This window comes from Ambystoma mexicanum, chromosome 1q (genome assembly GCF_040938575.1).
Source record: "Ambystoma mexicanum isolate Mex_15411 chromosome 1q, UKY_AmexF1_1, whole genome shotgun sequence".
Taxonomy (NCBI): domain Eukaryota; kingdom Metazoa; phylum Chordata; class Amphibia; order Caudata; family Ambystomatidae; genus Ambystoma; species Ambystoma mexicanum.
The window spans coordinates 389,619,988-389,646,958 of record NC_090922.1 but is presented as its reverse complement, the minus strand read 5'-3'; the positions used below and the strand labels follow the sequence as shown (position 1 = coordinate 389,646,958).

The 26,971-nt window shown below is 48.6% G+C and overlaps 1 protein-coding gene across 8 annotated transcripts in view; it reads right to left on the bottom strand.

Annotated features, from left to right (window-relative positions):
• CHD9 (chromodomain helicase DNA binding protein 9) overlaps positions 1-26,971 on the bottom strand; it is a 3,201,601-nt gene that overhangs the window by 339,621 nt on the left and 2,835,009 nt on the right. The gene's annotated exons all lie outside the window — the stretch shown is intronic.

Sequence of the window (26,971 nt, the reverse complement as noted above, 5' to 3'; positions counted from 1 at the left end):
GGGGCAGGTTGGGAGGTCTTGATTTGTTGTTATAATAGATTCCATCTTCACACAGATTCCTAATCTTTCATATACTCTCCTAACAGTACATTGAGCTGGAGTAAGGAATAGAGCAAGGACACCACCTAAATCAGAAGACTCTAAAGGACTGCTCTACCAAAAAGAGCATCATGGCCTGATCTATAATTGAAACAGCAATGCTTTGCAAACGTGTGCAAAGATGCCCATGTACTTGCCTGGCAAATGTCCACATTGAGGAGCAGAAGTGGCAGTCGGAAGTCTAGTGGAATGAGCTCAGAGATCTTCAGACACATCCTTACCAGCCAGATCATAAAATTCTGAGATGCAGAAGATGATCTACCTTGACACGGTCTGTTTGGACAGAACTCTGTCAGAATGGGCACCAGCATAACCGACAAAATAATTGTCATATTTCCTGGTCTCCCTCGCTGGAATCACTCCTCTGCCTGAGAAACATCTGGCAGAGGAAAAAAACACAGGAAGATGTATCTTTTGAGAAAGATGAAAATCAGAGACTACTTTTGGAAGTAAGGATGGTCTCACTCTCAACATCGCAGTCACCTTTCTCTTTGGGGAAAACAAAACACAGAGGTTTTAGGAACAACGCCTGGCGCTCAATCACTGAATCTAGGTGAAGTGATGGCAACTAGGAAAATCACCGTTAGGCGGAGTAATCTATATTTTTTTTAACAACTTTATTTATATTTGCCCACAGGTTATGCACATACATTAGCAATTTATGATTGTACAGACATATTACATATATAATTCAGTTGCTTTCCGTGTCTAGCTGTTCTGATTCATTTAGTTCAGACAAATATTGCTTGCATCGTGACCATATGTTTCTGGCTCTACTTCGTGGGGTGACCGAGTCAATATACAGTTCTTCAGTGTCATTAATCCAGACCATGTCCCTGTTCCAGTCGTCTATTGTGGGGGGTTGTGCATTCTTCCACCTCATTAGTAAGACCCTCTTGGCTATGAGTAAACCCAGGTTCAGCAATTTCCGCCACGTCGGATTCATTTTCCCTTCTGCCCCCAACATGCAAGTACGAGGTGTCCATATCACTGGTTGATCTGCCATTTTGTTAAGTGCTTCGCATACCTTTTCCCAATAGTGCCTCAATTTGGTGCAGGCCCATAGCATATGATATATATTCGCATCTTCAGATTTACATCTTGGACAGGCACCTTTTGAGGTAGGATATATTTGCTTAAGCTTTAATGGAGTGTAGTGTGTTCTGTGCACTATTTTATAATGTATCAGCTTAAACCTTGAGTTGCATGATATCCCTTTAGTCAGTCCGCAAATCTGGGCCCATTCTTTTTCGTCTATCTGTTGGCCCAGATCTTTTTCCCATCTCCCTTTAGCTGTGTGGGTTACTGCTGGGCGTGTTTGTAACATAGTTTTGTATAGTGCAGATGCCGTAACCTTCTGGGTTCCTCCTATGAATATATAGCCTAATGGCATGTTTATTTCTGGCTCTTCTGGAAATGTCGGGTGGATTTGCTGTGTGAAGGTTGCGACTTTGTGGTATTGCTGTTTATGGGTGTACGTACGTATTGCCCAGCGTATCTTTAATATCCTCCCATTATTTAAAGTGTTGGTCCGAAAACAGCTGCCCCCACTGTGTGATACCTTTGCTGCTCCAATGTCTAGCTATTTCACTTTCATTATTGAGTGGCGTTTGTGGATCTCCCCATATAGGCATACTTGGATGATATAGTTTATTGACACCAAATATGTCGGCAATTCTGGACCATGCTGTGATTGTGACTCTAGAGGGGTTGATCGTATTGTAATGCTTCGGGGTGGGTCTAGTCATCTTCTGCAGCGCCTCTACCGCCTCCCTCTCCTGCGGCGACCCGGTTATGTCAGTAGGGTTAAGAAAACATGTGGCCCATTTGGCTGCCTGCTGTGCCTGTGCAGCTAAATAATAGAGTTCCATGTCTGGCGCCATCAGTCCTCCCCTTGGGTATGTGTCTGTCAAGACTCTCCAGCTCAATCTGGGGTGTCCGCCCCAGACAAATGCTATATAGGCGCTATTTATTTTGGTGAACAGAGCACGGCCTGGCCACACTGGGATTGTGGTAAAGAGGTAGAGAAGTTTCGGTAGTATCACCATTTTGATTAAGGCTATCCGTCCTGCCATTGATATTGGGAGCACGGCCCATCGTTTCATTTTTGCACATAGTGTTTCACCTAGTGTCGTGTAGTTCAGTGCTCGGGATAGTTGGGCTGTTCTGGCTATGTGGGCCCCTAGATACATTATGTGTATCGGACTCCATATGAGTCTGTGAAGGTTCCGGGGCTGTGTTGTGGCGTCTGTGAGCGGAAATATTTCTGACTTGTGGGGGTTGAGGTGCAGTCCCGAGTATTCGCCGAACTTCCTGACCTCTGCTAGGATCTTGCCTAGCGTCCTGTCTGGGTTTTTTAAATATAAAAGTAGGTCGTCTGCATATAGCGTTATGATTTGTAGTTTTCCTTCGAGGTATAACCCAAACGAGCTGTATCGAGTTCTATGGATGTCTGCTAGTGGTTCTATCACCAGGGCAAAAAGCAGGGGGGTGAGCGGGCAACCTTGTCTGGTACCTCCCAACAGTTCTAATAAGTCTGTGAGGGTTCCATTCACTCTGATCCTTGCATATGGTCGTGTGTATAGCACCTGAATCCACTTTATGAAGTTTGGGCCAAATCCGTAGTTGCGCAGCACTCCAAAAAGGAAGGGCCATTAGACTGTGTCGAATGCTTTCTTCATATCTAGGGATACGGCGACCCCCTGAGTGGTGGCCGGTATAGACATAATTATCTGATGGCACCGTCTGATATTAGTGGCTGTAGATCTACCCGTAATAAAACCTGCCTGGTCTTCGTGTATCATATATGGCATGTTTGGTGTAAGTCTTGCCACTAGTACTTTGGCCAGGACCTTGGCATCTGTATTTATTAGTGATAATGGGCGATATGATCCACATTCTTCCGGGGGCTTGCCGGGTTTAAGTAAGAGTGTGATTATTGCTTCCCTGGTGGTTTCGGGGAGTTCTCCCATTTTCAGAGCTTCCCCCCCAGACAGCATGTAATCTGGGAGTCAGGATTGGGCTAAACTCTTTATAGAATTCAGCTCCCAGACCATCTGCACCCGGTGCCTTTCCGTTGGGAAGAGTTTTTATTGCCATATTTATTTAAGCCTCAGTGATGGGTGCCTCTAGTAGTTCCCTCGTCGATTCTGCAATGAGTGTTGTCAGTATTTTGGATAGGTATTGTTCTATCTCGCTGTCTGTGACTGTGCCCTGGGGGGAATATAGTTCTTTATAGAACTTGTAAAATGTGTCTTTTACCTCATTCTGGTCTGTTGATATTGTATCATCGTCTCTTTGTATACAGGGTATATTAGTGGGGCCCCTTTCTCCCCGCACCGCTCTGGCTAGTAGTCTCCCAGGGCGCTCCCCTTCACCATATCTACGTGCTGCTATGGGCCTGTCGAAATATCTTATCTCTTGGTCTGCTGCTTCTCGGTACTCCTCTAGTCTGGTCTTAATTTCAGTGCCCAATTGTGGGGTCGGGGCAATGGTATACTGGGTCTGTAGTGATGACAATTGCGTTTCGAGCCTTTCCAGTCTAGCCCTAATATCTTTAAGGATTCCCCCTTCGATGGATATCGAGTGGCCTCTTATGCAGACTTCGAATGCTTGCCAAAGTGTAGCCTGGGTTGAGACCGAATGTTCATTGATCTCGAAGTATTCTTGAACATATTGCGCCATTGAATTTTTATATACAATGTCACTTAGGGCTGCTGGCTTAAATCTCCATGGCAGCCTTGGGCTGGTCTTGTCCGGGATTTGCAGTGTTAGTTGTATCGGGGAATGGTCGGAGTAGGTTCTGGGAAACATGTGGGCTTTCGTTACCCAGGCCATGCTATCATTGTCTATTAGCCATAAATCAATTCTAGAGTGCATATCGTGGACTGTGGAGTAGTAAGTGTATTCTCTGCTACCCGGGTTCAATGTTCTCCAGACATCCTTTAATTGTAAATCTGTCATTTGTGTGAGTATTGTCTGTGCTGCTTTGGTTAATGTTCTGGCCTGCGTCGATGTACGATCTAGCTGTACATCCAGTATCGTGTTGAAATCTCCACCGCATAACACCTGGGCTGTAGGGTATCTCGCTAGTTTTTCAAACACTGTGGAGTAGAACCCTGGCTGGTCAGTATTCGGGCCATATATGTTTAAAAAAATATTTCTCTATCATAAAGCCTGCCATGTACTAGAACATATCTCCCATCAGGGTCACATTCGGTCCCCTCACAGACAAACGGTAGTGTTTTGTGTATTAATATTGCTTCCCCCCTTGCCCTAGTGGAGTAAGTCGTGAAGTATTGATGAGGGCCCCAATTTGGTATCAAGAGTTCCCCGTGCCGTGGGTCTATGTGCGTCTCCTGTAAGAAAATGATCTTGGCTTTTTGTCTGTTGAGGTAGGCCATTATCTTCCTTGTCTTGATCTTGGAGCCCAAACCCCTAACATTCCAACTCAGTACATTAATGGTTTCAGCATTAGGCCTATCCATTGTCTCTGAGGTATATGCTATGCCGTACGTCTCGGTATGTCTGCGTTTTTTGCTCAATAGATTCAGTGCTTAGAACCTGTGTGCTTTTTTGCTTTGCAACCTTGTTTTTTAAACAAAACTTCTGAGAACAACTCCCCAACATTCCCAAGTTAGACCCTTCCCCCTCCCTCACAGTTCCCTTAACTTCAACTGTGTCAGTCCATTTCCATCCCTCCCCTCCCCACAACATTTCGAGCACCTGCTACAGGGGGGGCTGCGGCGTCTCCAGTGCCCGAGCCAACTTTAATGATAAGTATCCTGTCCGGTTCACTCCTGTTACTCTCACACATCTTAGAGTTTTTGGGATGATATTTCCGTTGTTTTTTGAAACATGTATGTTTCTTTTCATTTCTAGCATCCCAGACATGAACTTCCCGGAGGGAAGCTTCTGACAATGTTGTTCCTTCGCATTTCGAGATCATAGTAACTGTATTCAGGTTTCAGATTGTCCATACCGTCCACACTTTAGGTCTGTCCATTATTAGGGGGAATATGCGTTTCAATAAATTTTGCTGCCTCTTCGGGAAACGTGAAAAAATATGGCTTATTCTGATGTTGAATTTTGAGCCTGGCGGGGTAGAGCATTGCATATTGTACCTGTCTTTCACGCAGCATTTTTTAAACTCCTGTAAAGTGTTTCCTTTCCTTTTGGACCGCCAGGGTGAAGTCTGGAAAGATGCGGATGACATTTGCCTCCCATTTTAGCTCCTGTTTCTCTCTAGCGGTTTTTAGAACCAGATCCCTGTCTCTGTAGTTCAGCATGCGTGCTATAATGGGCCTGGGATATGCTCTGGGTTTTGGCTTCAGGGCTAATGATCTGTGCGCCCTTTCCACTATGAACGTCGGTGACCATCCCGGATCTCCCAATAGTGGGCGCAAAAGGTCCTCTATCGCTTTCTCCATTGGTCCCTTTATTGCCCCTTCCGGAACACCAATTATGCGGATATTGTTTCTCCTGGACCTCGCCTCCAAATCTTCACACTTGCTTTTCACTGTGCCTAGTTCGATGGCCATTGTGGATACCGTGTTCTTCAAGGCCTCCAGAGAGTCCTCAGTGCCAGATATCCTGGATTCCGCCTCGGCCATGCGAGTGGTTGTCTTGTCTAGTTGTGTTTTTATATTGGCGACTGTTGCCGTGATGCCATCCAGCTTGTCCGTGAGGGCCGCGAATCCCTGCTGCATCGCCTGAAAAACTGCCTGTGGATCCATCATGGTGGCCGGGGGGGTTCTGACTCTCACGCACAGGCGTTACCTCGTCTCCGTCGGTTTCTGTTTCTCTCTGCATTGTGGTCGTGTATTTATCGATGGTCCCTCTGGTTTTCTTTGGTCCAAAGTTTTTTTGGGCATCGTCACTGGTCTGGGGGCTCTCTCAGACGTGTGTGGTTTAGACCTCTTCCCCCCCAGTTATAACGTGATTGTGGTTATATTTCCCTTTCCTGGTATGATCTTACGTGACAATGTTGGGAGCTGATCCGTCTTGCTGCCGGATTAATGACTTGCGCCTCCGAGCTCTTATCGTCCGTGGTCCAGATATGGGTATCTCGGTGCTCAAGGGGAGGGTTATTATAGTTCTGCCACCTTTTCGCTGTAAGTTTTATTGCCTAACCTTCCCGGCAACCCGGACGGGGCTGCAGCGGAACCGGTAGTCAGCCAATGCTGTAATGATAGTCCACGGTGTTTCGTACAGGCCCGTTATTTATTGCGGGGATGCAAAATATCTGTTACCGCACCTGGGCGCCAAACGGTTTTGTTGTAGCTGTGCGCTACTTGTGTGGCACTGAAGGGCCTTCCCGTGCCCTCATCGCGTGGCGGAGCCCACCGTCCAGACTGAGGCGAGGATCCAGTGGCGCTGAAGGGGGGTGAGAGGGTGGAAGGAAGGTGAGCCTCTCGGCCCCGGGACCTCCCTCCCACGCTGCGGAGACTGTGCAGGAGCACTGAGTGTCCGGTCCGCGGCTTGTCTTTTAGCCCCCTTGTCCACTGGGGAGGGGGGTCACAGCATCGTCCACAGGGTGCGCAACAGGCAATGATATGCAGAGGAAGCGGGGAGGGCTTACCTCTTCAGCCGCGGCCCGACCTAGGTGCGGGCCGTCACTTGCTCATGTTGACGGCGCAATGAAGGCCGATGGGGTCAGCGGGCGCTCCACGATGGTCGGAGTGCATGCAATTCTCCTCCGCCGGATAGCTGGTGAAGCGAGCAGTCCGCTGCCACCGCGCCTACTGCCCCCAGGGCGGGGCTCCACCACTCTCTCGTCGGTCGCCAATTCTCAGGCTGCTGCGTGGGACCGCCGGGCTTTTATCTCCGGAACCGCCGCATCTATCAATCCCAAATTTCATGTGGGTGGTCGGGTGGTATTGTTATCCTATCTTCTCCAAAATCGCGTGAAACCGGGTCGGGCAAGTTGTCTTTTTTCGACTCGCGGCCCTGAGTTCCGCCGGAGCTCAAACGAGAGCCGCCATTTTCTCGTGTGCGCAACAGCGCCCCCCCTAAGGCGGAGTAATATTAAAGAAAAAGAATGCAGAGGCTGAAATGGAACACCCATAAGAAACAATAAGACTAAATTTAAGTCCCAAGCCAGAACAAACTGGCGTGGGGGAACTGATTACATAATCCTCACAGAAATTGCATGACTGTAGGGATTGTGAAAAACGAGCCCTGTTCCACGCTTCTCTTGAAAACCGATATGGCAGCAATATATCCCTTCAAAGTGCCACTCTGCAGGCCTGTATGGGCCAAAGAAAGCAGGAAACCCAGAAAGGGAGGATGTGGAATAGGTAAAAGTGTCCAGAATACTTTCCTGCACCCAGCCAAAAACCGATACCACCTGTAGGCATAAAAGGATTTGGTGGTGCACCTTCAGACAGTTAAAGGACGTCAAAGACGTCTTTTGCCAAATCCCACGCCTTACACCTCAACCTTTCAGAAGCCAGGCATGAAGGTTCAGGCTGTTGAGGTTCGGGTGAAGGGCCACGTTCTCCGGGCCCAGTCCAGTGAGAACAAGATAATCATAAACCCAAACAGGTGCAGCAGAATGACAGGGATCTACAGGAACGCATAAAGCATGTTGAAAGTTCACTCAACTGCCAGTACCTCCCCCAGATTTTCGTGTTGAGGTAATTCCCTGGAGCAGAATCGCATGCACTTCCTGTTCAAAATGGAAACACAGAGGTCCACCTAAGGGGTCACCAAACAGGAGAAACCTCCTCCAGAACTACTTCCTGATGGAGCTTCCGCTCGTGTGAGGGCCAATTCTATCTGCTCGAAATCTGCAATGACATTCTCGTTCCCGGTCAGATGAGATGCCGTCAGATATAGAGCACCCAGAAATTCAGTAGCAGTGCTTCCTGTAAGGAAGGCATGATATCAACAATAAGACAGGCACAGGTGACCACAGTTCAAGGGTGTTTGTTGACCTTTCACAATGGTGTGATAACTGCCTAATAATAATGCAGTCCTATTGGGGCCCTGTCAAAATGAAAGGGCTGATACAAAAAAAAAACAATTGCCAATCCTTACAGCTAATTTACAAATAGTGTGGGGTAATGTTCATCAAAAAGAAAGAAGTGTGCACAAAATAATATGTCAGGATGATCGGGGGTTGGCCTCCCTTCCCCTTGTTTTCAGCACGGGGCAAGGCGGTTCGGGTCACTCGAGCAAAGCACACACTCCGACTTCTTCGACAGTGTTAGGGAGAATTCTCTGTTAAGGCTTATTTCCCAAACCTAGGGAGTCCCACAGCAGCTTTGCTGGATTTTCGGGGTTTATTTTTTTCTCTCCTGCTAAGAGTGACACTCTTTTACTCCCCCTCTTAGACATGATTTGAGGTGATCCTTTGACTTTGTATGTGTTTTATGGGCTATGGGGTCCTTTACCCCATAGGGCTTCATGTGTTTTTGGTATGTGTGTTACACAGCACCCTCCGTGCAGCAACCGAGGGGTGTCATAGTGACCCCCCAAACATAGACTCCATACCCTGGGACTGACTACTGTCTCCCAGGGCATGTAAAGTCACCATTGGCTTTACTAGTCCCAAATTATGAACAGAAACCAGTACAATCCATCATATTGTGGATGTACTGGTCGGGGCAATTCGATTGCCCCGGGGTCTGTTGTTCGAGGGGGCACGTCTCTGTCCCCCCTGATCGAGTTTTGGCTGGTGGCAGTGGATACTACTTTTTATAGTCGCCCGCAAATATTTTCCTATGGGATTTTCCCATTGTTCGAGGCTACCACATTTTAATATAGCCTCGAACATACCGCCGGTTTATTAAATTAATATAAAATCATCGGTTGTTATTTTTTGTCGAAACTCTGTTCCAAAATGGCGTTTGTGTTCGCTTCTGTGACTCCAACCCAAATCGGGCCCTTTGTTCCACTTTTTGGCGAGCTTCTCCACAGAAGCCTCCAAAAGTGGTGCCACTCTGTCTGGGTACCACAGGGGGTGTGGGAGGGGGTTTAGGCACCCTGGATTGAGTTGTCTTGGCAACTCAAGTCGCACTCTTGTGTGATTGGCCCAAGTGGTGACCCGCCCGGCTCACCACTTAGCATGTTTGATTGACAGCTAGGCTAAATGAATGGGGGTTTGCGGCATAAAAGCAGGGCTTTGGGGACTGGAACTTCAGAAGTCGCCACAGGACCTAAAGAATCCGAAGAGGGAGAAGCTGAGCCGACCTGCAACGACGACACCACCGGTGGAGCCCTGCTGAACCGTCTCACCACTTTTCCCGACGACAGAGGAGATCTCCAGCCCGGAGAGTCTTCTTCCTTTGACTGGTGGGGATAACCAGTTTACCCGTCTTTTCGCCTTCCCGGATCATCTCGTGGCCGCCTTGCCTGTGCCAAGCACCCCGGCAACCGGGATACCACGGTTTTTCCACCACCGCGAATAAAAGGGTCATACCTTTTAAACCGGAGAACTCCGCGGCTGGTTTCTTCCCTGGCAGTGCAGCGACCTTCAGCTTTCCTCCACGTCGAGACCATCTCTTCCTCTGGACGACGCCGTGACTTGCACCTGCTGCCAGGAACAACTGCCCCTGCTGGAGGATCCTCTCCTCTTTGAAGGCACTGTGTCCGCCTGGCCTCCCTCGCAACGTTCTGTGTGGGGTGACTCTTAAAGCCTCCACTTTCCACTTGGGTCGGCCCTGGGCTGGCTAACTGAACTTTTCTGAGCTGACTTAATTCTTTTCTGAACTCCCTGCAAGACTTTTAAAACTGTGTGATCTTGGGCGCATTGGTGCTCTGTTCTCTCTAAGAGGGAGTCTGGCCTCTGAACTTTTTGCTCACAAGTAGACTTGACTTTCCTGCCTTGCTGGGTGATTCTAAAGTATTGTGTTGTGTGCTTTTCCTAATTTCTGCCCTTTTCCTCCCTTTTTTTTAACTTATTGGAGTGCCATCTTTAGTTAAGCGCTCACCTCTGTCTGGAAATAAGTGGTGTTAACTAAGACTTGTCTAATAAGGAATAAGGGATGTACATCTAGTAATAGTGACTGTGTGTTGAATTTACTTATCTCTTTTTGTGCTAGTGTAAATTACAAGTGTGTCTTTAAATAAATAATTATATACTTTTACAGCAAAGCTCTGGTCAGTGTTTGCTTGTACTACTGTGTCTCTGTACCTATTGTGTATACTCTGTATACTGCCTAACTCATCTTGGGAGAAGTCTGACTGCTCAGCCACAGCTACCAGGTAAATCTGGGTGGTACATACTGCTACCAATTGGGTTTACTGCCAATCACCTGTAGTCCTAAATCTTTTGCAGTGGACCCTAAGGGAACTGCACAGGTTTCTGCCTAACAGACACAAGGATGCCCTTCTATTTCCAGCAACAGGGCCTTCTGTGCCCAAGTCTCATTTCTCTTATCCAAGTCTCTAGATTCAGAGTGCCTGATGTATAAAAATACGATACACCATTCTTTTCTTCTTACGAGTATTCAACACAGGTGCTTCACCCTGGATCCCCCGTAGCTGGGCTCAGATCCCTGTTATTTTACGATCGTTACTGCGGATCCCCCTCAGCCGGGCTCAGATCCTAGTGTTTAGAAAGTTTGTTTTCTCGGGTGACTCACGGTTCACCCCGGATCCCCCTCAGCCAGGCTCAGATCCTTCTTCTATTGAATTAGTCTCCCTCAGCCGGGCACGGACCAATGGTAGTTCACCTTGGTTTATCAAAGACTTTCGAATGTGCATGTGATTTAGCTTGACCCGTTGCAGGACCACTTGGATACAAACTTCCATTTTACAATACAGTTGCCATTCAGTTGGATACTTTACAGAGACTTTTGAATGAGCACCCATGTGCGCCGGACTACTCTGTATACAGTATCTCACTTCGACTCTTAAAGTTAATTCATTCCTTTGGTTTGCAATTATATTTGCATCGCTCATCACATGCGTCTCATACGCCGTCCTTTTTGGATTTCTTCATACAATGCTGCTGCTTGCATCCTTGGTTCAAACACGAGCTGGTTTGGTATCAGTCATTCCGACTCACCGGCTGTGCTGTCTTTACTGGCGCTGCTTTGTTGTAGGAGCCAAGGACGGTACCACAGCAGCAATCCCTTCTCCCCGCCTTGGTTATCGACGCAGGAGAGCCCCGTGCACCTTCGATGCACAGTGCAGGTTTGTTCAGCATTAGTTCCTGCTCTTAGGCTTCTTACTTTCCAAGGTTCACGAAAGTAATGGTCTTCCAAGGTCAAGGGCACTTCCCTTCTAGAAAACCCTCACTGGTCTCGCTGTCTTTCTCTTTGTATTAAACTGCCATCTTGGAAATGCTGTTTCCTTGGGTGCTTTTCCTCGCTCAGTGTGTGCTTTCGTGCTCTGCCTTTTATCCGTGTGGGTAAATGTGATGGAAGTCAGTTGTGTGTAATGACCACAAATTGCCTGACCTTGCCTGACCATTGTATTGGGACATTTCAGGTATACGGCTCTCGTGTTAGTCCGTTGTCGTTCACTGAGAACTGTCTGTGAGAAAGTGTTTGTTTCGGGAAAGGGGTGTGGGGGTGTTTGTGTTCAAAGGTATCCGGTAGGAATGGGGAAAAGATGGGGAAAAGGTGTTACAAGGAAGGGGATACCGCATCTCACCATCCTGTGTCCAGTAGATGCCTGGGGGGTATTTCGTATGGCAAACAGTGCCCAGGGGATTACGGTCCCAGTACTTGCCATCTTTACCTACCAACTTTCTTATGGTCATTTTAAGCGTTTTATTGAATCTCTCTACCAAGCCATCTGTTTGGGGATGGTACACTGAAGTTGTAAGGTGGTAATATGGAGTAGTTCCTTGACTTCCACCATGAGCTTGCTCATAATATTTGAGCCCTGATCCGTCAGGATTTCCTTAGGAAAGCCAACCCTGGAAAAATACAGTAGGAGGTGCTTTAGAACTTTCTGAGTGGCGTTGATCTGCATAGGGGAATGCCTCGCGTAGTCGACAATCACAAGGACATATTTGTTGCCCAGTCTAGATGTTTCTAAAGGTCCAATGATGTCCATCCCAATTCTTGAAAAAGGGACTTCTATGATTGGCAAAGGATTTAGCTGGGCAGGCAATGAGATTTGAGTACTGGTTTTCTAACATATTTTACACGTTTTGAATAAAGGTTTTTATATCAGCATGGATACATGGCCAGTAAAACTTCCCGCTGATGTGTGCCTGGGTTTTGGATTGTCCTAAGCGTCCTCTGCTCAGATGGGAATGCGCAATCTCTAGCACGATCTTTGTGGGTTTTGGGGATTACAAACAGAGTTTTACTCAAGCCTTCTGTGGATGTTTCTTTTCTATATAGCAATGCTTGTTTTAAAAAGAAGAAAGGGATTCCCTTCTCTACACTTTCTCCTTCGGGAATTGCTTGTAAAAAAGCCTCAGTAAGAACTGGGTCATTTTGCTGGGCGAAGGCCAGGTCGGTATAGATGGTAGATTCGTCTCCCTTTTTCTCTTCAGTGCTCGATGGTTCATCAGCTGCCCCAAAGCCTAAGGTACCTCTCTCTGTTTCTACTGGTTAACTTTCTTTAAAATGAGGAAATCAAGACTTTTCAAAAATCCTTTGGGCAATTTTGTCTCCACGATGTCCTTCAAATGGGATCTTGCCATGGTGCTGTAAGTGAACCTTTATGTCTCCCGGAAGTCTGGATCGATGACGCATGCAAGAACGTCAATACTGAACTTCCAAGCCAGGCCAGATTTTGGGGCCAATATTATGTAACACCCAGGAGGGGTTATCAAAACTAAGTCTGTGGGAATCATTCCTCTTTTCCCAGGAGGGATAGTAGCCTCCACTACTACAGATATTAAAACCTATTGATTCTTTTGTGGGAACATAGGGGTTGGAGACTCTATGACTCAGCTTCTGGAATTGTAGGGTTCCCCAATTTGTTTCAATTGAGTCACATCCCATTCCTGACACCACATGTAAGCAAGGCATGGTATCAACAGTAAGACGGACACAAGTGACCACAGTTCAAGGGTGTTTATTGAACTTTCACAAGGGTGTGATTAACGCTTATCTAAACCTAAATATACAGAAGGGAGCAAGCAACGACCATCAAATAATGATAATGCGGTCCTAGTGCGGTCAAAATAAAAGGGCCTATACACAAAAAACAAACGATTGCCAATCCTTACCGCTAATTTACAAATAGTGTGGGGTAATGTTCATGAAAAAGAAAGAAGTGTTCACAAAATATGTCAGGATGATAGGGCCGTTGGCCTCCCTTCCCCACGTTTTCAGCACGGGGCAAGGCAGTTCACTCGAGCAAAGCACACACTCTGGCTTCTTCGATACAAGGATGCAGTTCTATTTCCAGCAACAGGGCCTCCTGTGACCAAGTCTTTCTTCTCATCAAAGTCTCTTGATTCGGAGGGCCTGATGTACAAAATTACGATACACAGTTCTTTTTTTCTTACGAGTATTCAACATGGGTGCTTCACCCTGGATTCCCCTCAGCCGGGCTCAGATCCTACGTTTTACAAAGTTCAGAGAATATTTATTTTCTCTGGTGACTCATGGTTCACTCCAGATCCTCCTCAGCTGAGCTCAGATCCTTTTTCTATTCAATTAGTCTCCCTCAGCCGGGCTCAGACCAATTGTAGCTCACCTTGGGTTATCAAAGACTTTCGAATGTGCACAGGATTTAGCTTGCCGTGTTGCAGGACCACTTCGATACAAACATCCGTTTTACAATACAGCTGCCATTCAGTTGGATACCTAACAGAGACCTTCGAATGAGCACCCACGTGCGCCAGACCACTCTGTATACAGTATCTCAATTGGCCTCCCAATTATATTTGCATCACTCATCACATGCGACTCATACGCTGTCCACTTTGGATTTCCTCATATAATGTTGTTGCTTGCAAGCTTGGTTCAAACACAAGCTGGTTTGGTATCAGTCTCTCCGACCCACCGGCTGTGCAGTCATTACTGGAGCTGCTTTGTTGTAGGAGCCAAGGACAGTACCACAGCGGCAATCGCTCCCCCCCGCCTTGGTTATCGACGCAGGAGACCCCCGGGCACCTTCAATGCACAGTGCAGGTTTGTTCAGCTTTAGATCCCGGTTTTAGGCTTCTTACTTTCCAAGGTTCACAAAAATAACAGTCTTTAAATATAGGGCACTTCCCTACTTGAAACCCTGTCTGGTCTTGCTGTCTTTCTCCTTGTATTAAACTGCCATCTTGGAACTGCTGTTTCCTCGTGCGCTTTTCCTCGCTCAGAGTGTGCTTTCGTGCTCTGCCTTTTATCCATGTGGGGAAGTGTGATGGAAGTCAGGTGTGAGTAATGATCAGTAATTGCCTGACCTTGTCTGACCATTCTATAGGGACATTTCAGGTATACGGCTCTGGTGTTAGTCCGTTGTCGCTCACTGTGAACTGTCAGTGAGAAAGTGTTTTTATTTTTCATGAAAGGGGAGGGGGTGTTTGTGTTCCGAGTTATCCTACCTGGTAGGAATGGGGAAAAGATGGGGCAAAAAGGTGTTACAAGGAAAGGGATACCGCGTCTCACCATCCGTTGTCCCAGTTCCACTCCCTGAAGACCCCTCATCCAGGTAATCCTCCAGCACTGGTCTACCCCCATTAACTGGATCCAAAAGCGATGGCCGTGTCCTGCCCACCTGGATGACAGATCCCTGAGGACTAGCGGGTGAGACACCTCAGGTTTCTCAGATTCCCTGAAGAGAGGCAGGGTCGCCACATCACCCCCCTTTCTGAGGTAGTGCATGGCCACCTGCACGGTCGTCTTGCTCCTAACGGCCTCCGGTACTCTCAGTTCCAGGCACCATGAACACTGGCAGCGCACATTACGCCAAGGATTACACTTCCCAGGAGACCTGGGACTTCACACACGTGACTCGTTTTGTTCAACGATGCGACCCGGAAGCTGTAAATCCCATCAGGGATTGTACTTAAGCATCCAGAACTTGCCGGGCGGCGCTCCTTAACCGTTGCGTTTCAACCAGCGAGCAGCCGTCCTTGCATCTTGTCTTCTCTTGTTTCTATCCGGCTTCCAGACCTTCTTGGCTACCGTTCCGTTTGGATTAGATTCTGCCTAATCCCTGTATGTTCTGGTGCTTCATTCCCCTTGTTACTGACTGATCACCCGGCTTCCCCTGAATTTTGCTTTTCTTCCTGGACTGCTTACTCTTCATCCCCTTTGGCTGTGACTGCTCTGCTTCGTTCAACAGATTCATCAACCTGTCTGCTCTACAGACTCCTGTTTCCACGCCCTGGATTGCTTTTTGTTTCCTTTTCAGACGCCTGGATTGAACTTGATATAAAACTTGGGTTTTCTTAGTTTTTTTCTTGATCTTTGGGTCAGTGACTCCTTTTGTGGAATTGTTGCATATGGGAGCTGGACTGCCTGCAACATCCCTAGATTGCGCCCTCGTGTTGTACGGTTCAGGTGTCCGATTTTTGTGAAAATACTTTGTCAAGCTCTCCCTGGCGTTTTCCTTTCGTAACCTCTTGACTCTCTGGACTTCCTGGCAGGTGCTTGTCAAGTAGGTGCATCGCCTCCATCTTCACGGTTTCATATGTTAAAATCGCGGCAAAAAGTGCTGTGGTTACAAAATATCACTGCATACCATCTTCACAAGAGCAGGTAGGCACGGGGTACTGTCAGAGGGAAGTGTGTCTTGCCTGTTCAAGGTTACTGAACAGAAATATTGATATAATTGTATTTGTTTCTTCCCTCTCTGTAGCTCTGCTGGTTGCTCCTGCCTTTTCACCTGAGCCCCTATCTTGACAGGTACTTGCTTGTTCTCTGCAGGCTGCGCTCTCGGGGGAGGGTATCCCTGTAAAACGATACCCTGGTCGTCATACACAACTGGGATTACTAGAGTCGGACTCAATCCTGACACCACTGTGTTGCTGTAAGGACCATCACAGTCTTTCCCGATACTGAAGGAAGGAAGGCGACCAGGGGCTGAATGCTTAAATTCCTGCAAATTGGCCTGTTCTTAGCATTCTGATGGAGACGACAAGTTGCTCACCAACAGATCATGCAGATGAGCGCCCCAGCCTTTCAAGGATGCGTCTGTAGAAAGTGTAAGTTGCGGCCAAGGTAGTTGAAACAGAGTCCCCAACATTGCCTTTCACGGGCCATCCCACCACGTGTCTGCATAGTTTCCTTGAGAAACTGAAAAATATTTGAGTTATGTCCCTGAAACTGAGACCACTAACAAATAAGAAAGCACTGAAGCGACGCAGGTGCAGCCGAGCATTCGGCACTACAAGAATGCAGGCGGCTATAAGACCCAGCAGGTGCAGGAAAGCAGAGGCTGGACATTTCTCATGAGATTGTAGGACATGGACCATCTTGTAGTTGTTCGTCACTCGATTGTCAGGGGGGAAGACCCTGACCAGGCAAGTGTCCAAGACTGCCCCGATAAATCGGGTGGTGAGGCGGTAGATAAGATGGCAAAACCTGAGACTTCTTGAAGTTCATGGAGAAATACAAGCTGTGCAACAGGGTGCACATGCAGAACAGAAATGCCCGGCCTGGGGAGAAAGTTTGGATGAGCCAGACGTTCAGATATGTTACTCACAATAGTGACTAACGTACTCCTAATCCATAGTCCCCTTTACTCCATACTGTATGGGGCGTCGCTCGCTCAGGACGGGAAACAGAACCTTTTTCACCAGAAACAATTGTCTTCCCCTTTAAATTTATATGCGTGCAGGGGCACGCTCTGGGAACATGCGCTCCCCTGACTCCGCTCAACGGCACCACTCCTCAATCACCTTGGACGGGTCGGCTATATTACAATTGCTTAATGAGACAGGTTTATTAAGGGGCAGGATGGTGGGAAATATGGAGGAAAGGGGACTATGGACTAGGAGTAGGTTAGTCACTGCAGTGAGTAACATAATTACAGCTACGTCTCATCTCCTTTCCTCCATACTGTATAGGCCATTACAACTGATTGCAGACCTGGGGAGGAGAGTTGCCCCACTAAGAAAACTCGTTTTTCAAAACTGCCTGGCAAAATGCTGTGTCAGATCTTATGCTGGCATCCAAGCAATAGTGTTTGCAGAAGGCTAATGGAGAAGCCCAAGTAGCCGCCTTGCTGATTGTCTGCCATGGAACATGTCTTTGGAAGGCCACAGCTGTGGCCTTGGCTCTGATGGCGTGGACGTGCATGTTTGCTGGCAAAGACCTGTGCTGCCCCTCATACACTTCCCTGATGGCCATCAACATCCACCTAGATATTAAAGCCCTGGATGCTTGACAGCCTGATTTTGACCCACCAAAAGTGATGAATAAGGCATTCGATTTACGGAAGCTCTTTGTCCTGTCGAGGGAAAATCTTAGAGCACATCTGTGCCTCGTCCTTTGGATCTGCAAACAATGTCGGAAGTGTTAGGCAGAAACCTGTGCAGTTCCCTCTGGGACCACTGCAAAAGATTTAAGACTGCAGGTGTTTGGCAGTAAACCCACTTGGTAGCAGTCTGTACCACACAGATTCACTTGGTAGTTGTGGCTGAGCAGTCAGACTTCCCTCAAGAAGAGTTAGGCAGTATACAGAGCATACAGAATAGGTACAGAGGCACAGTAGCACAAGCAAACACTGACCAGAGCTTGTGTAAAAGTATATAATAATTTATTTAAAAGAGACACTTGTAAAATTACACTAGCACAGAAAAAGGTAAGTAAATTCAAAACACAGTCCTAATTACTATATGTACATCCCTAGTTATTTGTTGGACAAGTCTTAGTTAACACCACTTATTTCCAGACAGAGGTGAGCGCTTAACGTTAGATGGCACTCCAACAAGTTGTTTAAAAAGGGAGGAAAAAGGCAGAATTAAGAAAGCAATACAGCAAAACACTTTTCAGAGAACCACAGTAAGTATTAGAGAAGGCAGTCTATTGAGGAGCAAGGAAGTTCAGTGCCAGGCCAACTTTAGGGAGAGCCAGGCCAAATATGCCCAAGATCACACAATGTCACAAAGTCTCAAAAGTCTTTACAGGTGAGTAGAAAATTTCTGTTAAGCTTAGAAAAGTTTAGTTAGGGTGTCCCAGGCTAACCCAGGTTCGAGAGCCGAGGGCTAAATCTACCCCGTACAATCGGTGGCAAGGGAAGCCGGGCGGAACACAGTACCTTCAAAATGGAAAGGATCCTCCAGCGGTGGCAGTTGTTCCTGGTAGTGGGTGCAAGTCGCGGCGTTGTCCAGAGGAAGAGAAGATCTCGACGTGGAGGAAGGCTGAAGGTCGTTGCACTACCAGGGAAGAAACCAGCCGTGGAGTTTTCCGGTTAAAAGGATGTTACCCCTCTTTCGCGGTAGAGGTAAAAAGTGGTATTCCGGTTGCCGGGGTGCTTGACACAGGCAAGGCGGCCACGAGATGCTCCAGGGAGGTGAAAAGAAGATAAAAACTGGTTGTCCCCACCAGTCAAAGGAAGAAGACTCTCCGGACTGGAGATCTTCTCTGTCGTTGGGAAGTGGTGAGACGGTTCCGCAGGCCTCCACCGGTGGTGTCGTTGTGGCAGGTCGGCTCAGCTTCTCCCTCTTCGGCTTCTTAGGTCCTGTGGCGACTTCTGAAGTTCCAGTCCCCAAAAGCCCTGCTTTTATGCAGCAACCCCCCATTCACCAGTCCTAGCTGTCACTCAAACATGCTAAGTGGTGAGCCGGGGGGCTCACCACTGGGCCAATCACACAAGAGTGCGACTTGAGTTGCCAAGGCAACTCAGTCCAGGGTGCCTGAATCCCCCTCCCACACATCCTGTAGACCCAGACACAGTGGCAACACTTTGGAGGGCTTCTGTGCAGAAGCCCGCCAAAAGTGGAACAAAGACTCGACTCGGGTTCAGGGTTACTGAAGTGAACCCAGACGCCATTTTGGCGGCGAGTTCTGCCAAAAAATCCCAACCGGTGAATTAATATTAAATAAATAAACCGGCGGTATCTTTAACATTGCACCAAAAAGTGGTGCATTAAAATCAATGGGAAATCCCATTGGGAAATATTCCGGTGGAATATTTCCGTGGTATCCACTGCCACCAGCCAGAAACTCGGCGAGGGGGGACGGGACAGTACCCCCTCGACAAACAGACCTAGGGGCAATCTAATTGCCCCTACCAGTACTTCCACAGTATGATGGTTTGTACTGGTTCTGTTCACAATTTAAGACTAGTAAAGTCAATGGTGACTTTACATGCCCAGGGAGACAGTAGTCAGTCCCAGGGTATGGAGTCTATGTTTGGGGGTCACTATGACAGCCCTGTGTTACTGCACTGGGGGTGCTGTGTTACACACATACAACAACCAATGATAGCCTATGGGGAAAAATACCCTAAAGCCCATAAGCACATTACAAGTCACAGGAATACACTCAAATCATGTCCAAGAGTGAGGGTAAAAGAGTCCCACTCTTGGCAGGAGAAGGAAATAAACCCCAAAAATCCAGCAAAGCTGCTGGGGGACTCACTAGGTTAGGAAATTCAGCCTAAACAGAGAATTCTCCCTAACAGAAGTACTATCTCCTCATTGAGGTGACAAGATGACACACCTTTGGGAGAAACGAAATATGCGTACTTAGCACCACCCTGTCCCGGTGAAATGCGGTATAGGGCTCTGAAGCCACTATCGCTTCAGAGCCCTAAATATCTCACTGACCCTGCACGCTGATGTAAGGCCAATCAGTAGAGCAGTCTTTATAGTAACAAGCCCGATATCTGCTGACTCCATGGGCTCAAAAGGCTTGTGGGCCAGTGCGCCCAGCACCATGTTAAGGTCCCAGACTGGAGGTGGGCGCTTGACTGGGGATACAATCTAGTCAGGCCCGTCAAGTGCTTTTTGACCACCAGATTGGAGGAGAAGTTATCATCTCTGGAATTTATGTACGCCCGATAAGTACGACAGGTGTCTACCTGCACCCCGGAATGAGCCAGATGTGCAGAGAAAGACAGTACATCGTCTAGTGAGCATGCCAGAGGATCTATCTTGTTTGCCTTGGCTCAGTGACGTTGCCTGGTCCATTTGCTTCTGTACTGACTCCTTGTGGAGTTGCTTTCTGCTCCCTGAATGACAGCTAAATTGTCCTGTGACAAGTGCAGATGTTTCAGGGTGACCTGTTCAGGAACCAGGTTGCCAGGTCTAACTTCTGCTGAGCGGGGCAAACCACTCTACCTCCCTGCTGGGATAGTTGGGGGGATGAACCCAATGGAAGGGGGACCGTAGGCTGATCTGTCAGTTGGAGGAGTTATGAGAACCAAGGTCTGGCTGGCCACCACAGCGCTATTCATGAGCCGAAGCCTCCGTCACTCCTCGACTTTGCAGATGACCCTGTGGATCAAAGGAGTGGGGGAAAAGCGTATGCACTCATGAAGTTCCGCTGAATCTGCAACGGGTCCCCCAGAGAGCCTCTGCCTTCAACGTGTCCCCCAGAGAGCCCCTGCCTTGCCCCATCCGGGACGCAAACTGGTGGCATCTCCTGTTGCTCATGGTGGCGAATAGGTCTACCTGCGGGTGGGCCCACTTATGTAGATCTCCCTCAGGACATCTTTGTTGAACTGCCACTCATACTTGTCCCCCAGCCTACTGAGTCTGTCCACCTCCACAATGGATTCCCCCAGGAGATAGACTGCCGAAAGGTAAATGTTGTTCAACAGTACCCACTCCCATATGTCGATGGACAGCCTGCAGAGCGAAGGAGACCTGGTACCTGCCTGCTTGTTGATGTAATACATGCATGTGGAGCTGTCTGTCTGGATGCAAACCAACTTGTTGCTGACAATGGGGAGGAGCGCTTTCAGAGCAAGCCAGATGGCCATCATCTCGAGCCAGTTGATGTGTTCCAGTTGTTCCTAGCGTGACCAGACATCATGGACACTGTGGTTGTCCAGGCTGCCCCCCCATCCCTCTAGGGACGAGTCTGTGGTAATGGTGATCTCTTGTAATGGCTGCCTGAACGGCCTGCCCGCTAACAGGTTGGTGTCTGCCCTCCACTACAAGAGGTCCTGGTGAAGGTGCTGTGGTAGGCTGAGCCGCACGGGAGCCCGTTTCCTGATTCCAAGAGGCTGAGAAATATAGCTGCAGTCTCCTCATTTTGAGCCTTGTGTGTGGCACAGCGAAGAGGCAAGCCGCCATTATTCTGAGCAGGTGCTGGTACCACCATGCCGGAGTTACTGGTCTGCTGAGGAAATGCCCCGTAGCCCTCTTGATTGGCGTGATTGCGTCATCGGAGGGGAAGATCTTCTCTACCCTTGTATCCCAATTTAGCCCCAGGAATGTTCAGGACTGCGGGGGAAGTAACTGAATTCTTGAGGTTGATGGAGAACCCCAAATCATATAGCATTTGCACTTGTGTGGCAGCTGTGCGCTGGACTCCCTCGGGCGACTCCACTCGGATGTGCCTGTCGTCGAGGTATGGATAAAGGTGGAGGCCCTCCACCCTGAGCAGGGCTGCTACAGCATTCATTAACCTTGTAAATACCCACGGGCCGAATTGAGGACAAAAGGGAGGACCTTGTTTTGGATATGAAAGCCCATGATCCTGAACGGGAGGAATGAATGATGGTGCTACTAAATCGGGAAATGCAGGAAAGCATCGTTCAGATCAAGGGAGCACATCCAGTCCCCCCCACACAGTGTCTCTGCAATGAGCGCTGGAGTAACCATCTTAAACTTTTGAAGGGGTAGGGAAAGGTTCAAGGATGAATGGTCTAGTAAAACTCTCAGGCCAGCCTGGTTCTTTTTCTGTATGGCGAAGATACAGGAATAGAAGCCCATGCCTCGCTGTGAGGCTGGAACCCTCTCCACCGCCTGACTCGCCATGAGCAAGTGGATCTTCGCCAGAAGGGTTACCATCCCAATCTGTGGGAGTGGGTGTCTGAGGGGGAAGAGGAAATGGCGGTATCGTCAGGGGGAAGCCCGAGGAAACCAATGAGCGAATCCATGCATTGGCGAACCTTGCCCACCAGTAATGAATGTGAAGGGCAAGCCTGCCCCCCACCAGAGAACTATGGATCTGGATGGCAGCGTCACTGTTTCTTTCCTTCTGAGGCTGGTGCCTGGGAGGGGTACTGGAAAAACCCTTGTACAATGATTTATGCTGCTTGCGTCGGTGCTGGTTGGACGACCTGTCCTGCTGCCTGGAACGCGCTCCTGAAAGCCACTGAAGGTACATCCTCTGTCAGAGCGTGGGTGACTCTGGCTATAGGTCTTGGGGGTAGACTTAGTTAAGATTGACATGGACTGTTTGGGAGCTGTTTTTCTTTTTATAAAGCTCCTCGTCCGTAGTTGAATGAAACAAGTCCCCACCCTCGAATGGCAAGTTGAGAATGTGTTCCTGCACGTCTATATGTGCCACTGTCGACACCGGTATCCAGTTATTTTATGGAAAAACATTTTTTCGAATGCCATTTTGTCGACAGCAATCTTGCCGAATTTTTTTTCCCCCAAATGTATTCTTTTTTAGTTTATAGTTTTTTGTTTTGTTTCAGAAGTAAAAAAAAAAGTGTTAAAAAAACAGAACAGGGGGTAGGGAGGAAACCCCTTCATTTAAAAAAAAAAAAAAAAAAAAAAAGACATTCGAAATATTTTTTTTAGGCAAATTGCTGTCGACAAAATGGCATTAGAAAAAATGCCATTAGAAAAAGTCACTATAAACCGTCGACACCATGATATCATGGGCCACTATCTTTGCCTCTGCCAGACATGCCTAAAATCTTGCCTGACTGTGTGTCGGAAGCTCAGGAAGGAAGTCTGCTATCTCCCACCAATGTTTTTGGTTAACCGCAGCAAGCATTGGCTTTTCTTCCTTTCCTAGGAGGGTTGACGTAGGGGCAGATGTGGAGGCTTGTGGATTAGAATACATAGAGTCCACCACAATAACTGAGGAATGAGGTTGCGGGTAAACCGACAGCACAATGGTATCCCCTTCCACCTGCCTATATTTGGCATCTATGTGCTTATTTGTAGGTTGTGTGGAATGCAGCTTTACTCAGCCTTTCTTGGCCAAGGCTTTGACATCCTTCTGCAAAGGGATGCCTGTGTTCGTGGTTGAGCGGATGGCGAGTACCCCTGCCTTTGGTTGCTCAACCTGCGGCTGCGGGTTACCCAGATACTCAGTGACGCCAGCCAGCCACTCATTGGAGGCCCTAGCTAAGGAGGAAGTATCCTGGTCCTCCTCCTCATCTGTGTCCTGCAGGTTAGGACCTGGTGTTCGAGTGCTGGAGGGTGCTGTAGGCAGCTGTGGTGCGCTGACTGTCAGTGCCAGTGGGTGTGGCGGGGGCTGCAGCATGATGATCTGCACCTGTGGTGCAGGTCCCTGGGCCTGCACGAGTAACGGGGTCGGGGCTAAGACAGGAGGTTGAGGCGGCACAGGAGGAAGCATATCTTGGATGATCCCCCTGCGAATGGTGCCCATTTGAGGCGATCCCATGAGGATGAGGAAATTCTCAAAGAACCTGTCCTTGCATACCGGTGAGGAGCCTACTTGTGCAGGAGCAGGTCCTTTGACCTGTACTTATTGCTGTGCTCCCGCGGCCCCTTGCCTCATACAGTTAGGGTCTGAGTATCGCCCCCTGCACTGATGCTGTTGGGTATGAGGTGGACGAGGTGGACGAGGTAACTGGCGTTGACCAATCCCACCTCGACGTGCGTTCCAATGCCTGCGCGCTGGAAAGGGAAGGCCCTGGAAGCGCCGCCATCTTGTATGGACGGGCGGCTATTTTATCCTGTACTGTGCCACGTGCCTGCTGCACGACGACTGTTGTACTGGGACCAGTCTCCGCCTGTGCGTTTGATTGCGAAGGCTCAGACCTTCCCTGCACCTCAGGAAGGTACCTGGGAGGCGGAGTGCCCTCGGCCATGATGCTGGTAGTGCTGGTACTGTGTGTAGGTACTCCCTCAGGATCGTGCCCGGTGTCAGAGTCAAGCCCCTCAGGGAGATCCCCAGTACTAGAGCCTTTCAGCCCCTCATCGGTGTGACCGATAGGGTCCACGGACCCCTCAGACTGTTGGCTGGAAGCTCTTGGAGCCTCGGTCCCCTTGCTGGTCTTAGGACCTGGAAGGCCCCTCCCGCTTGGACACTTCCCAGGGAAGGAGTCGTCCTTGTGGGGTGCAGAGGAGAACAGGGCCCCTACCTTTGGCCTGGTCTTCCTCCTGACATACTCCTTGAGGTACTCTGCTGGTGATCTTGAGAACAGCACCCTCCACCTGGCCAAGGTGTTCTTCAACGAATGCGGGGTGAGCGTGTCACACGCCGAGCAGCCATCCCAGCCGTGGTCTAGGCCAAGGCACCTGAGGCAGAGTGCGTGTGGAACCAACATGGGGAAGGAACCCTCGCAGGCCAGACACCTGCTGAATCCCACCACCGGTCGCATGCGCAGGGGAGGAGCGTGGCACCAGAGGACAGACTACTTTTAATTCTTAAGAATCGACTATGGGAAAAAAGGTGAAATAATATCCCTGGGAAGTGTGCGTGGAATTACAAGGTTTTAGGCCTCACACCGGAGTGCTGGTGAAATCTTTCTGTTCCTGTCGATGCAGAAAAGCGGACCCAGTAGCGGTGCTGTTGAGCGGAGTCAGGGGAGCGCATGCTCCCAGGGCCGCGCCCCCACACGCACCTAAATTTAAAGGGGAAGATCATTTTTTCTGGTGAAAAAGGTTCTGTTTCCCATCCCCAGCTAGGGACCCCCATACAGTACGGAGGAAAGGGGACGGTACGTAAGAGTACGGAAATACATGAATGCCTTCTCTTATGAGGCGCGCCGCTACCACTGTCAACAGCCTGGTAAACCCACTGAACCATCTTGAACTTGTATTTGCATATGTACTGATTCAAGAGCTGCAGATCCAGAATGGAACATAAGCCCCCCGTTGTTAGGTTTTAGACCTAACAGCCTGGTCCATCGACAAACCCATCAGGAGGGTAGGACTCTCCTTCCAACCCTACATGTACAAAAGAAATAACTGCACTCAGTAGTGCAGCGAAACAAGGCGGGAATGAATCACCAGACAGACTCCCAGCTGTGGGAGGAAAGAAACAAAACAGATTCAGGACAATAGTTGATTAAATCGGGATAGGGAGGCTTCGCCGCAGCAGAATTGGTTGAGGGAGAATTTGTCAAACGAAAATGGATGTGGGGGGTGGGTTTGGGTAATAAAAAAGGTGGGGATTGGGAGGGGGTGTTAGGGAGAATTCTCATTCTATGGCTAATTTCCCTTACCTATAGAGTCCCCCAGCAGCTTTGCTGGATTTGAAGGGTTTGTTTTTGTCTCCTGCTAAGAGTGTGACTCTTTTTCTCACTCTTAGGCAGATTTGCTATGTGTGTTCTAGGCTATTTTTTGTGTTTAATGTCTATGGGGTTTATCTCACCCTCATAGGAACCATCTTTTTACGCATGTGGTACACAGCACCCTCAGTGCAGTAACCCAGCGGTGTCGTAGCGACCCCCAAACAGACTCCATACCCTGGCACTGACTACTGTCTCCCAGGGCATGTAAAGTCCCAATTGACTTTACTAGTCAATTTTTATGAACTAAACCAGTACAACCCATCTTACTATGGAGGTACTGGGATGGGTTAATAGTTTTTCCCTAGTGTTCATTTTCGAGAGGGTACCGTACAGTCCCTCTCTCAAAAGTTTGTGGCTGGTGGCAGTGGTTACTACCGAAAATATTCGACTGCGAATATTTCCTTATGGGACTTTCCCATTGTTCGAGGCTACCATTTTTTCTGACAGCCTCTAACATACCGCCGGTTTATTTTATTATTAACTTTACTCCGGTAGGTTTTATTTGCCAGAACTTTAATATAAATTCTTTCTCGTGTCTTTTTCTAAACTCCTAACCCAGGTCGGGGATCCTTTGTTCGTCCTTTTGGCGGGCTTCTGCCAAGAAGCCATCCTTTCGGCGCCACTGAGTCTGGGGTGGATCCATTGTGTGGGAGGGGGAGTAGGACCCCTGGACAGGGTTGCCGCAGCAACCCATGTTGCACTCCAACCTGATAGGCTGGAGGGTCTCCCGCCAAGATGACCACTCCACTGTGTGAGTGACAGCTAGACTGTATGAATGGGGATCTTTTTTGCATAAAAGCAGGGTCCTGAGGATTGGAAGAGCAAGACGTTGTCACTGGAACTACGGAACCGAAGAGGAGAGAAGCCAAAGACATCTGCAACGACTGAACCACCGGTGAAGCCCTGCTGCAGCGTCTCACCCCTTTTCTCCACACGCCGAGAGGAGATCTCCATCTGAAAGAGCCTTCTTCCCTTGAGCTGGTGGGGCCAACCAGTTTGCCAATCGCCTTCTTGGATCTGCCTTGATAGAATTGCCAGTGCCCAGCACTTGGAGGCCGGATAGTCAGGCAGCCATCCATCCGGACCGCGATTTAAAGAAGCGTACCCTTTGATTCGTTGGGCAGCAACGCGGCTGGTTTCATCCCTGGGTAGTGCAGTCACTCGAACCTTACTCCATGAAGAGAGTCCCTCTTCCTCTGCTGGATCACCCGAACTGCAGGAACTACCAGGAACAACCACCACCGCAGGAGCCTCTTCTTCATATTAAGGTACTTTGTTCCGCCAGGCCTCCCTTTTCGTGTGGTAGCGCTAAAGGTGTTTTAAATCCTTTACCTACCTGTTGGGTTGGCCGCTCATTTAGTCTAACATTGTCTTTCACCTTCTGTACCCACCTTTTCGAAACGTTAACCAAAGACTTGACTGCAGCTACAAGAACATTTTGCTCCTGGGCCCTTGCCCTGTGCCATTGACTCTGGCACAGGCCTATTGACTCTGGCTAAATTTGTTAGAACTGCCTTCTCTAGATTGCTTCTCAACTAGAATTGTGTTGGTGCACCAACTTCTTATAACCACCTTTTTCTTCCCACTTTTAAAACTTGTGAAGTGCCATTTTGCT